Raw genomic sequence first — 13,389 nt, forward strand, 5'->3', positions numbered from 1 at the left:
AGCGCAAAGGCACCATGTGATCAGCGATTGTAACTTGGTAACCAGTCAGGGAATGGAGGAGTCGCGTCATTGGATATGAAAAGCACGTGACCGGAGAGAAATAAAACTACACATCCCGGCATCCCAAGCGACAGCCTAAGACGGAATACCTTTGGTTAGAGTAAACAGATGATCTGTACATTCACTCTCATTGGCTATGTGGATTCTTAAATCCTTACTGATTGCAGCAATCTGGTTCGCCCTGACGAAGCCTGTTCGTGAAACGTGCACGCCGGCGTTTCTCAGGCTCACTGTATAATGAAAATGCTAATATATGAAATAATATAACTCACTTAACAATGATTGGGGAAAGGGGATTGTAATTCACGTGACTAGTAGGGGACATACTGGAACAACCTATATTAGAACAATAGGAGATATATTGGAAAAACCTATACTAATAGGAACCATATGTATTGTATAAGCAGCAGAAAGTAGGATGTCAGCATTGTGATATATGGAGCATAAGAGGCACATTTAATAATCACCCAATTGAATTGAAACAACATGTGATTTTTATGTGTCCCTATTCCAACTCAATAGTATTATTTTAATCACTGCGCATCAGCTGCTTACTTAAACACAGCAGATAGCGATATTTAAATTTATTAAAAATCACCCTTGCTACTGTGCACCGTGCGTTCATTGAAAATCTGAACATAAGTGGTATTTTCTGTTATAATTGCAGTCCAGCTGTTTTAGGAATCCGGCTCCAATATATCAACAGAGAATTACTGTGGAACGGAGACCTCTATGACCAGCAATTAATCACTGACATTATTCCTATTATTCTGTACCAGCTGCCTAGTATAACACAGAATACAAGTGATACTTCAGTTACAACTGCTGTGTAACAAATACAGGAACCTTATTTAATGTATCAACAGAGAACCAATTTAAAACACAGGCTCTTGTGACCAACAATTAGATACATAGTTAAAGTATGCTGAGCTATTCTCCCAGGTATTCATTTGTTCCTATTCTCACTGACTAGTACACTTTTGTATCACATTTATGTATGCTTATTTGAGTTACAATAAGAGATCGAATCAAAGTCTGAAAAATAAACATACGCACACAGGAATATATAAGCTATGCGGAATTATATAGGATATTTATGATAAAGAAACTGCATATATCCCCAACCCACTGTCAGCAAATCTTTCTTTTCGTCTTCTGGAACCTATATGATAGTTTCTATACAAAGGAATATGATATGAATTTTTTATGTGTGATTGACAGTGGCCTGAATCAAAAGGCGATTGATCACTAAAATATTGCACATTATTCCTAGTATAAATCAGTCTGTGTAATAGACAAGACTTGAGACTGGACTGTGGAATATTTGTGAGAAGATATACCCCTGAAGGGGACTCACAAAAGGTATATATTTTCCACAGAAACCAGACAACCTTGTCAGCAGACACTAGATATAGTATAGGTTTATATAACAGGGGTACTGTATATGACCATTAACAGGAGTAAGTCTGTGTACTAGACGAGGTATGTGATGGTACTGTGGAATATTTGGGAGAATATATCCCTGCAGGGAACTCCCAATCAAATTATCCACAGGGATCTAAAAACCTTGTCAGCAGACAATAGGTATATTATATGTTTGCATAATAGACGTGGGATATGGAAACATGTTTCTTCTTTTCTCTTACACAAAAGGATATCAGCATATTCCAGTAGATACATTTTTGTGTGCAATGATAATATAATAATAAAACTTAATAGACATATAACAAATGATCCCCTTAATCAAAATTTTATTGATAGACTTCAATTTACCAATCATTTATTGAGTTATAATAATCAGCAATACAATATAATGGAATAACAACACAGTGAGCCTATACGATATTGTAATCAAATTGAATGATTTAAAATTCACATATGCATGTTTATATTTCATGAAACAGGATATTTTAATAAATAAAGAATAAAAGTTAAGTTTTAACTAAATAATCATTACATTGTAATAAATACATATATCTTTTCTTTTAAGTGCGCCAACACAAAAGACAATCTTGTTCTTTCATTTTCCTTTGCCTTAAGCAATATCAATGTCTCTAAGATCCATTATACTGCAAAGTGTACAGAAAAACTTGTAACTTATCAGTCTGTCGACTTCGGCCATAACATGGCCGTTCAAGACTCCTGCATCCCTTTAAAAGACCACCATTGCAGCCAAAAGCCATCCACCAATGGCAACTTTACGGAAAATATGCCACCAAAATGGCTAAGCTTTCTTCTCATAATGGTGTGCAAGGACAGGAAAAATGCACTGTGTTAATAATGAAAAAACCATACATCATAATATAAATAAGGTAACACAGATATAGAAAAGTATACCTTCATCCAGATATTCTAGGTAACTGGATGATGGATAATGGAAAAATCAGCATTGTGGGTACAAAAAAAGGAGACTCCTGGTTGAAACATAAAGCATTGAACCCCTATCCAAAGGGCAACCCAGCCTCTTACTTCTGCTTAAATATATAAAAAGGCCTGTTTTAATTAACACTGTGTAAATAGCAAAAAGGAGGAAGATATTCAGAATTCAGGCAAGGATGACTTTTTATTTTAAGATATGTGCTGTAAATTGTAATCACAGATTGTCTCTGCATTTTAAACTGGATATCAGAGATGAATTTAACATATTAAACTGACATTTTGAGGACTATATAGGTCTATATATGAGTCAAAAAATAGGATTTTAATTACCTAGCGGTAAAGCCTTTTCTCGTAGTCCGTAGGGGATACTGGGAATTCATTTAGTACTATGGGGTATAGACGGGTCCGCTAGGAGCCTTGGGCACTTTAAGAATTTGATAGTGTGTGCTGGCTCGTCCCTCTATGCCCCTCCTACCAGACTCATTCAAGGAACTGTGCCCGAGGAGACGGACATACTTTGAGAGAAGGAAAGTGGTGAGATTGTGAACCAGCACACCCAGAACAATAGGAAAGCCAAGCTAACCAAACCTGAAACATGAACAGCAACAGCTGAACAAACCAGAATACTTAACTAAGTAACAGTGCAGGAAGAATGAAGCACCGGGCGGGTGCTCAGTATCCCCTACGGACTACGAGAAAAGGATTTACCGGTAGGTAATTAAAATCCTATTTTCTCTTACATCCTTGGGGATACTGGGAATCCATTTAGTACCATGGGGAAGTACCAAAGCTCCGAAACCGGGTGGGAGAGTGCTGAGGTTCCTGCAGAACTGACTGACCAAACTGAAGGTCCTCAGAGGCCAAAGTATCGAACTTGTAAAACTTAGCAAACGCGTTCGAACCTGACCAAGTAGCTGCTCGGCAGAGCTGTAAAGCAGAGACACCCTGGTCAGCCGCCCAAGAAGAACCCACTGACCTAGTAGAGTGGGCCTGTACAGATCTTGGAACTGGCAATCCTGCCGTGGAATAAGCATGCTGGATTGTGAGCCTGATCCAGCGTGCAATAGACTGCTTTGAAGCAGGACACCCAATTTTATTGCGATCATAGAGAACGAACAGTGATTTGGATCTCCTGTGACTAACTGTCCTCTTTAGGTACACCGTCAAAGCCCTCACAACATCCAAAGACTTTGAAGTAGTAGAGGTGTCCGTAACAGCCGGAACCACAATAGGTTGGTTGATGTGAAACGCAGACAATACCTTAGGAAGAAATTGCTGACGAGTTCTGAGTTCAGATCTGTCCTCATGGAAAATTAAGTAGTGATGAGCGGGTTCGGTTCCTCGGAAACCGAACCTCCCTAAACTTCACCCATTTTACACGGGTCCGAGGCATACTCGGATTCTCCCGTATGGCTCGGTTAACCCGAGCGCGCCCGAACGTCATCATCCCGCTGTCGGATTCTCGCGAGATTCGGAATCTTTATAAGCAGCCGCGCGTCGCCGCCATTTTCACTCGTGCATTGGAAATGTTAGGGAGAGGACGTGGCTGGCGTCCTCTCCGTTTATTGTTGATACAAATATTTGTGCTTGCTTATTGCTTAATTGTGGGGACTGGGGAGCATCCACCAGTTTTATCCATTCTCTGCCTGAAAAAAACGCTCCTTATCTGTGCTCAGTGTGCTGCATATATCTGTGCTCACACTGCTTAATTGTGGGGACTGGGGAGCAGCTGTATTATATAGGAGGAGTACAGTGCAGAATTTTGCTGACAATGACCACCAGTATACGTTGTCTGCCTGAAAAAAACTCCATATCTGTGCTCAGTGTGCTGCATATATCTGTGCTCACACTGCTTTATTGTGGGGACTGGGGACCACCAGTATATTAAATAGGAGGAGTACAGTGCAGAGTTTTGCTGACCAGTGACCACCAGTATACGTTGTCTGCCTAAAAAACACTCCATATCTGTGCTGCATTGTAGTATATAGTAGGAGTACAGTGCATAATTTTGCTGATCACCAGTATATAATATATATGAGCACGGTACAGAAGGCCACTGCTGTACCTACCTCTGTGTCGTCAAGTATACTATCCATCTATACCTGTGGTGCATTTAAGTTTTGCACAGTTTGCTGACCACCAGTATAATATATAGCATTACGGTACAGTAGGCCACTGCTGTACCTACCTCTGTGTCGTCAAGTATACTATCCATCCATACCTGTGGTGCATTTAAGTTTTGCACAGTTTGCTGACCACCAGTATATAATATATAGCATTACGGTACAGTAGGCCACTGCTGTACCTACCTCTGTGTCGTCAAGTATACTATCCATCCATACCTGTGGTGCATTTAAGTTTTGCACAGTTTGCTGACCACCAGTATATAATATATAGCATTACGGTACAGTAGGCCACTGCTGTACCTACCTCTGTGTTGTCAAGTATACTATCCATCCATACCTGTGGTGCAATAGGTTTTGCACAGTTTGCTGACCACCAGTATATAATATATAGCATTACGGTACAGTAGGCCACTGCTGTACCTACCTCTGTGTCGTCAAGTATACTATCCATCCATACCTGTGGTGCATTTAAGTTTTGCACAGTTTGCTGACCACCAGTATATAATATATAGCAGTACGGTACAGTAGGCCACTGCTCTACCTACCTCTGTGTCGTCAAGTATACTATCCATCCATACCTGTGGTGCATTTCAGTTGTGCGCAGTATATATAGTAGTAGGCCATTGCTATTGATACTGGCATATAATTCCACACATTAAAAAATGGAGAACAAAAATGTGGAGGTTAAAATAGGGAAAGATCAAGATCCACTTCCACCTCGTGCTGAAGCTGCTGCCACTAGTCATGGCCGAGACGATGAAATGCCATCAACGTCGTCTGCCAAGGCCGATGCCCAATGTCATAGTAGAGAGCATGTAAAATCCAAAAAACAAAAGTTCAGTAAAATGACCCAAAAATCAAAATTGAAAGCGTCTGATGAGAAGCGTAAACTTGCCAATATGCCATTTACGAGACGGAGTGGCAAGGAACGGCTGAGGCCCTGGCCTATGTTCATGGCTAGTGGTTCAGATTCACATGAGGATGGAAGCACTCATCCTCTCGCTAGAAAAATGAAAAGACTTAAGCTGGTAAAAGCACAGCAAAGAACTGTGCGTTCTTCTAAATCACAAATACCCAAGGAGAGTCCAATTGTGTCGGTTGCGATGCCTGACCTTACCAACACTGGACGGGAAGAGCTTGCGCCTTCCACCATTTGCACGCCCCCTGCAAGTGCTGGAAGGAGCACCCGCAGTCCAGTTCCTGATAGTCAAATTGAAGATGTCACTGTTGAAGTACACCAGGATGAGGATATGGGTGTTGCTGGCGCTGGGGAGGAAATTGACAAGGAGGATTCTGATGGTGAGGTGGTTTGTTTAAGTCAGGCACCCGGGGAGACACCTGTTGTCCGTGGGACGAATATGGCCATTGACATGCCTGGTCAAAATACAAAAAAAATCAGCTCTTCGGTGTGGAATTATTTAAACAGAAATGCGGACAACAGGTGTCAAGCCATGTGTTGCCTTTGTCAAGCTGTAATAAGTAGGGGTAAGGACGTTAACCACCTCGGAACATCCTCCCTTATACGTCACCTGCAGCGCATTCATCATAAGTCAGTGACAAGTTCAAAAACTTTGGATAACAGCGGAAGCAGTCCACTGACCACTAAATCCCTTCCTCTTGTAACCAAGCTCCTGCAAACCACACCACCAACTCCCTCAGTGTCAATTTCCACCTTACACAGGAAAGCCAATAGTCCTGCAGGCCATGTCACTGGCAAGTCTGACGAGTCCTCTCCTGCCTGGGATTCCTCCGATGCATCCTTGAGTGTAATGCCTACTGCTGCTGGCGCTGCTGTTGTTGCTGCTGGGAGTCGATCGTCATCCCAGAGGGGAAGTCGGAAGACCACTTGTACTACTTCCAGTAAGCAATTGACTGTCCAACAGTCCTTTGCGAGGAAGATGAAATATCACAGCAGTCATCCTGCTGCAAAGCGGATAACTCAGGTCTTGTCAGCCTGGGTGGTGAGAAACGTGGTTCCGGTATCCACCGTTAATTCAGAGGCAACTAGAGACTTGATTGAGGTACTGTGTCCCCGGTACCAAATACCATCTAGGTTCCATTTCTCTAGGCAGGCGATACCGAAAATGAACACAGACATCAGAAAAAGAGTCACCAGTGTCCTAAAAAATGCAGTTGTACCCAATATCCACTTAACCACGGACATGTGGACAAGTGGAGCAGGGCAGACTCAGGACTATATGACTGTGACAGCCCACTGGGTAGATGTATTGCCTCCCGCAGCAAGAACAGCAGTGGCGGCACCAGTAGCAGCATCTCGCAAACGCCAACTCGTTCCTAGGCAGGCTACGCTTTGTATCACCGCTTTCCAGAAGAGGCACACAGCTGACAACCTCTTACGGAAACTGAGGAACATCATCGCAGAATGGCTTACTCCAATTGGACTCTCCTGGGGATTTGTGACATCGGACAACGCCAGCAATATTGTGCGTGCATTACATCTGGGCAAATTCCAGCACGTCCCATGTTTTGCACATACATTGAATTTGGTGGTGCAGAATTATTTATAAAACGACAGGGGCGTGCAAGAGATGCTGTCGGTGGCCCGAAGAACTGCGGGCCACTTTCGGCATTCAGCCACCGCGTGCCGAAGACTGGAGCACCACCAAACAGTCCTGAACCTGCCCTGCCATCATCTGAAGCAAGAGGTGGTAACGACGTGGAATTCAACCCTCTATATGCTTCAGAGGATGGAGGAGCAGCAAAAGGCCATTAAAGCCTATACATCTGCCCACGATATAGGCAAAGGAGGGGGAATGCATCTGACTCAAGCGCAGTGGAGAATGATTTCAACGTTGTGCAAGGTTCTGCAACCCTTTGAACTTGCCACACGTGAAGTCAGTTCAGACACTGCCAGCCTGAGTCAGGTCATTCCCCTCATCAGGCTTTTGCAGAAGAAGCTGTAGACATTGAAGGAGGAGCTAAAACAGAGCGATTCCGCTAGGCATGTGGGACTTGTGGATGGAGCCCTTAATTCGCTTAACCAGGATTCACGGGTGGTCAATCTGTTGAAATCAGAGCACTACATTTTGGCCACCGTGCTCGATCCTAGATTTAAAACCTACGTTGGATCTCTCTTTCCGGCAGACACAAGTCTGCAGAGGTTTAAAGACCTGCTGGTGAGAAAATTGTCAAGTCAAGCGGAACGTGACCCGTCAACATCTCCTCCTTCACATTCTCCCGCAACTGGGGGTGCGAGGAAAAGGCTAAGAATTCCGAGCCCACCCGCTGGCGGTGATGCAGGGCAGTCTGGAGCGAGTGCTGACATCTGGTCCGGACTGAAGGACCTGCCAACGATTACTGACATGTCGTCTACTGTCACTTCATATGATTCTCTCACCATTGAAAGAATGGTGGAGGATTATATGAGTGACCGCATCCAAGTAGGCACGTCAGACAGTCCGTACGTATACTGGCAGGAAAAAGAGGCAATTTGGAGGCTCTTGCACAAACTGGCTGTATTTTACCTAAGTTGCCCACCCTCCAGTGTGTACTCCGAAAGAGTGTTTAGTGCAGCCGCTCACCTTGTCAGCAATTGGTGTACGAGGTTACTTCCAGAAAATGTGGAGAAGATGATGTTCATCAAAATTAATTATAATCAATTCCTCCATGGAGACATTCACCAGCAATTGCCTCCAGAAAGTACACAGGGACCTGAGATGGTGGATTCCAGTGGGGATGAATTAATAATCTGTGAGGAGGGGGATGTACACAGTGAAAGGGGTGAGGAATCGGAGGATGATGATGAGGTGGACATCTTGCCTTTGTAGAGCCAGTTTGTGCAAGGAGAGATTGATTGCTTCTTTTTTGGTGGGGGCCCAAACCAACCAGTCATTTCAGTCACAGTCGTGTGGCAGACCCTGTCGCTGAAATGATGGGTTCGTTAAAGTGTGCATGTCCTGTTTATACAACATAAAGGTGGGTGGGAGGGCCCAAGGACAATTCCATCTTGCACCTCTTTTTTCTTTCATTTTTCTTTGCATCATGTGCTGTTTGGGGACAATTTTTTTGAAGTGCCATCCTGCCTGACACTGCAGTGCCACTCCTAGATGGGCCAGGTGTTTGTGTCGGCCACTTGTGTCGCTTAGCTTAGTCACACAGCGACCTTGGTGCGCCTCTTTTTTTCTTTGCATCATGTGCTGTTTGGGGACTATTTTTTTGAAGTGCCATCCTGCCTGACACTGCAGTGCCACTCCTAGATGGGCCAGGTGTTTGTGTCGGCCACTTGTGTCGCTTAGCTTAGTCACACAGCGACCTTGGTGCGCCTCTTTTTTTCTTTGCATCATGTGCTGTTTGGGGACTATTTTTTTGAAGTGCCATCCTGTCTGACACTGCAGTGCCACTCCTAGATGGGCCAGGTGTTTGTGTCGGCCACTTGTGTCGCTTAGCTTAACCATCCAGCGACCTTGGTGCACCTCTTTTTTTCTTTGCATCATGTGCTGTTTGGGGACTATTTTTTTTAAGTGCCATCCTGTCTGACACTGCAGTGCCACTCCTAGATGGGCCAGGTGTTTGTGTCGGCCACTTGTGTCGCTTAGCTTAGCCATCCAGCGGCCTCGGTGCAAATTTTAGAACTAAAAATAATATTGTGAGGTGTGAGGTGTTCAGAATAGACTGAAAATGAGTGGAAATTATGGTTATTGAGGTTAATAATACTATGGGATCAAAATGACCCCCAAATTCTATGATTTAAGCTGTTTTTGAGGGTTTTTTGTAAAAAAAAACACCCGAATCCAAAACACACCCGAATCCGACAAAAAATTTTCAGGGAGGTTTTGCCAAAACACGTCCGAATCTAAAACACGGCCGCGGACCCGAATCCAAAACCAAAGCACAAAACCCAAAAAATTTCCGGTGCACATCACTAAAATTGAAAGAATGTCTGGACCTCAGGGAGAGAAGCCAATTGTTTCTGAAAGTAAATAGACAAGGCTGAAATCTGGACTTTAATTGAGCCTAGGCATAGGCCCAACATCCACTCCCGACTGCAGAAAAAGCAGGAGACGTCCCAGATGACATTCCACCGCAGAATATTGTCTGCCCTCACACCAAGAAACATACTTCTTCCATATACGGTGGTAATGTTTAGACGTTACCCCCTTCCTGGCTTGGATCATAGTCGGGATGACCTTGTCAGGAATCCCTCTCCTGGCTAGACTCAGCCGTTCAACTTCCATGCCGTTAAACGTAGCCGCTGTAAGTCTTGATAGACGAACGGGCCCTGTTGCAGAAGATCCTTGCGAAGAGGTAGAGGCCACGGATCTTTGATCAGCATCCCGAAAAGATCCGCAACCCAGGCCCTTCAAGGCTAGTCTGGAACAATGAGGATTATTTGAACCTTTTCCCTTTTTATTCTCTTTAGAATTCTTGGGAATCAGAGGAAGTGGAGGAAATATGTACACCAGCTGGTAGACCCACGGAGTTGTCAGAGCATCTACCGCCACTGCTTGTGGGTCTCTCAACCTGGAACAATACCGCTTGAGCTTCTTGTTGAGTCGAGAGGCTGTCATGTCGATCTGTGGCTATCCCCACCGACATGTCAACCACCTGAACACCTCCAGGTGGAGGCCCCAATCACCCGGGTGCAGGTTGTGTCTGCTGAGGAAGTCTGCTTCCCAGTTGTCTACTCCAGGAATGAAGACCGCCGACAAAGCTATGGCGTGTTTTTCCGCCCATAGGAGAATTCTTGACACCTCTGACATTGCTGCTCTGCTTTTCATTCCTCCCTGTCGGTTTATGTACATTACCGCTGCTACATTGTCCAACTGGACTTGAATGGCCTGTTTCCGAAGTAGAGATGAGGTCTGCAGAAGGGCGTTGTAGATTGCCCTGAGTTCCAAGATGTTTATTGAAAGGACGACTTCCCGACTTGACCATCTTCCTTGAAACTGCACCCCCTGGGTGACTGCTCCCCAACCTCAGAAGCTTGTGTCTGTGGTTAGCAGAATCCAATTCTGAATCCCGAATTTACGACCCTCGATGAGGTGAGAAGTCTGTAGCCACCACAGAAGGGAGATTCTGGCTCTTGGCGACATACAGATCCTCTGGTGCATGTGAAGATGCGATCCGGGCCATTTGTCCAACAGTTCCAGCTGGAAGGGCCTCGCATGAAACCTTCCGTACTGAATTGCCTCGTAAGAGGCCACCATTTTCCCCGGAAGGTGAATGCACAGATGCTCCGAGATCCGGGTTGGCTTCAGGACAGTCTGAACCATCGATTGGTTTACAATAGCCTTCTCCAAGGGATGGAACACTCTCTGAGACCCTGTGTCCGGTATCATTCCCAGGAAAGGAAGCCTCTGTGTCAGTTCCTGGTGAGATTTTGGTAAGTTCAGAATCCACCCGTGATTCAGGAGAAGTCTGGTTGAGAGGCCAATGCTGTCCAACAATCGCTCCCTGCACGGTGCTTTTATCAGAAGATCGTCCAGGTACGGAATTATGTTCACTCCTTGTTTGCAGAGTAAAAACATCATCTCTGCCGTCACCTTGGTGAACACTTTCGGTGCCGTGGAGAGACCGAATGGCAGGGCCTGGAACTGGTAGTGGCAGTCCTGCAGTGCAAACCATAGATAAGCCTGATAAGGCGGCCAGATCGGAATGTGAAGGTACTCATCCTTGATATCCAGAGACACTAGCAATTCCCCCTCCTCCAGATCTGAGATCACAGCTCTCAGAGACTCCATCTTGAATTTGAACACTCGTAAGTACGGGTTCAACGACTTGAGGTTTAAAATCGGTCTTACCGAACCGTCCGGTTTCTGTACTACAAACAAGTTGGAATAATATCCCTTGTTTTGCAGATGAGGTGGAACTGGAGCAATGACCTGAGTCTGTACCAGTTTTTAAATGGTGTCCTATAAGGTTATACTTGCCTCTTGTGAAACTGGTAAACCTGATTTGAAGAATCTGTGAGGTGAGAGCTCCTGAAACTCCAGTCTGTAGCACTGGGAAATAAGATCTATGACCCAGGGATCCTGGCACGAACCTGTCCAGATGTGACTGAAAAATTTTAGTCGGGCTCCCACCTACCAGTCTACCAGGCATCGGGGTCCACCGTCATGCTGAAGACTTTGAGGAAGCAGAGCCTGAGCTCTGTTTCTGTGAAACGGCAGTTGCTGGTTTGCATGTTTTACCTCTAGCATCTCTGGTGGCTGTAGAAGAACCTCTGGTCTTGCCCTTAAACTTGGCAATCCGAAAGGACTGTAGATTAGGTCCCGAGTAGGCCTTCCTGGCTGATGGAGCTGCAGAAGGAAGATACGTGGACTTACCCACAGTAGCTTTGGAGATCCATTTGTCTAGTTCATCTCCAAATAAGGCCTCTCCTGTGAAGGGTAGGCCTTCCACGCCTTTCCTGGAGTCCGTGTCAGCAGTCCACTGGCATAGCCATAAGCCTCTGCGTGCTGACACTGTCATAGCAGTGGTGCGTGCATTAAGCAAGCCTATTTCTTTTATGGCTGCCACCATAAAATTTGCAGAGTCCTGTATATGTTGCAGGATTAAAATAATCTCCCCCTGAGGTAAGGTACCTAACCCATCAATTAGGTTACCTGACCATTTGGCGATGGCCTCAGTGATCCACCCACATGCTATAGTGGGTCTCTGGGCCACCCCAGCAGCTGTATACAAAGATTTGAGTGTATTCTCAATTCTACGATCAGCCGTGTCTTTTAGGGAAGCTGCACCCAGGACAGGCAATACAATTTTCCGTGACAGCCTGGATACTGATGCATCCACTATCGGTAGATTTTTCCATTTTTTCCTACCCTCAAGAGGAAAAGGGAAAGATGATATCAACCTTTTAGGGATTTGAAATTTCCTATCAGGATTAACCCACGGTTTTTCAAACGGGGTATTTAGTTCCTCTGACACAGGAAAAGTGGCTGAGGATTTCTTTTTTATATTATAATAAGATTGCTCAGTCTCCTCTGTCACCTTACCAGGGATATGCAGAACTTCTCTGATAGCTTCTATGACAGTCTCAATTCCCTGTGACAGAGTAGCCTCCCTCACCTCTGAGTCTACCTCCTCCTCTTCCATGACGACCCGTCATCATCAGAATCAGACTGCAGGATATGGGGCAAAGGACGTTTTTGCTGACAAATGGCAGGGGACTGAGACGCTGGTTTGGGTTTCTGTTCATAAACTCAGTCATCGATTATCTTAAGTATTGCAACTCTTTCTCATTGCAGGACAATTTAGAAGAAATATTGGAAATCATTCCCCTAGTGGAATCCAGCCAAGCTGGCTCTGACCCGCTAGTCTGGGAGGGTACACTGCACTGAGTACACTGCAGTGAACCCCCTGGAGAAAAGAAACACTGTGCCTTACATGAAACACACTCTTTGTCTGACATACTATGACAATGACAGCACACACACACACACACACACACACACACACACACACACACAGGAACAGGTTAAATGCACAATTAACCCACAAAGAGCCCTTCCAGAGAGACACATAGATAGTATGGAGCCAGCACACAGTGCTCGTACTGCTAATGCCAAGCTTAGCCGGGTTGCAGACTAAATACCCAGATTGGGGACTTAGTACACTAGTAAACGCTCCCCGCCCTGCTATGACCCCCTGGTACCGCTGAGGTAATCTGGAGTCTCTCCGGAGGAGCTGCACATCCCTGTCAGTCAGCGTATGTGTCCACTGCAGAGGGAAAAGTCGCTGGTGAGCTGCTAGATCTGCTCATAGGGAAGCCCCGCCCCTTCAATAGCGCTCGGTCTTTCCACACTTTTTTATACTGGCTGAGGTAATTTTAGTGCTTAAAATGGAGTCAGACCCCTTTTAAGTC

This window comes from Pseudophryne corroboree, chromosome 5 (genome assembly GCF_028390025.1).
Source record: "Pseudophryne corroboree isolate aPseCor3 chromosome 5, aPseCor3.hap2, whole genome shotgun sequence".
In the NCBI taxonomy this organism is placed as follows: Eukaryota; Metazoa; Chordata; class Amphibia; order Anura; family Myobatrachidae; genus Pseudophryne; species Pseudophryne corroboree.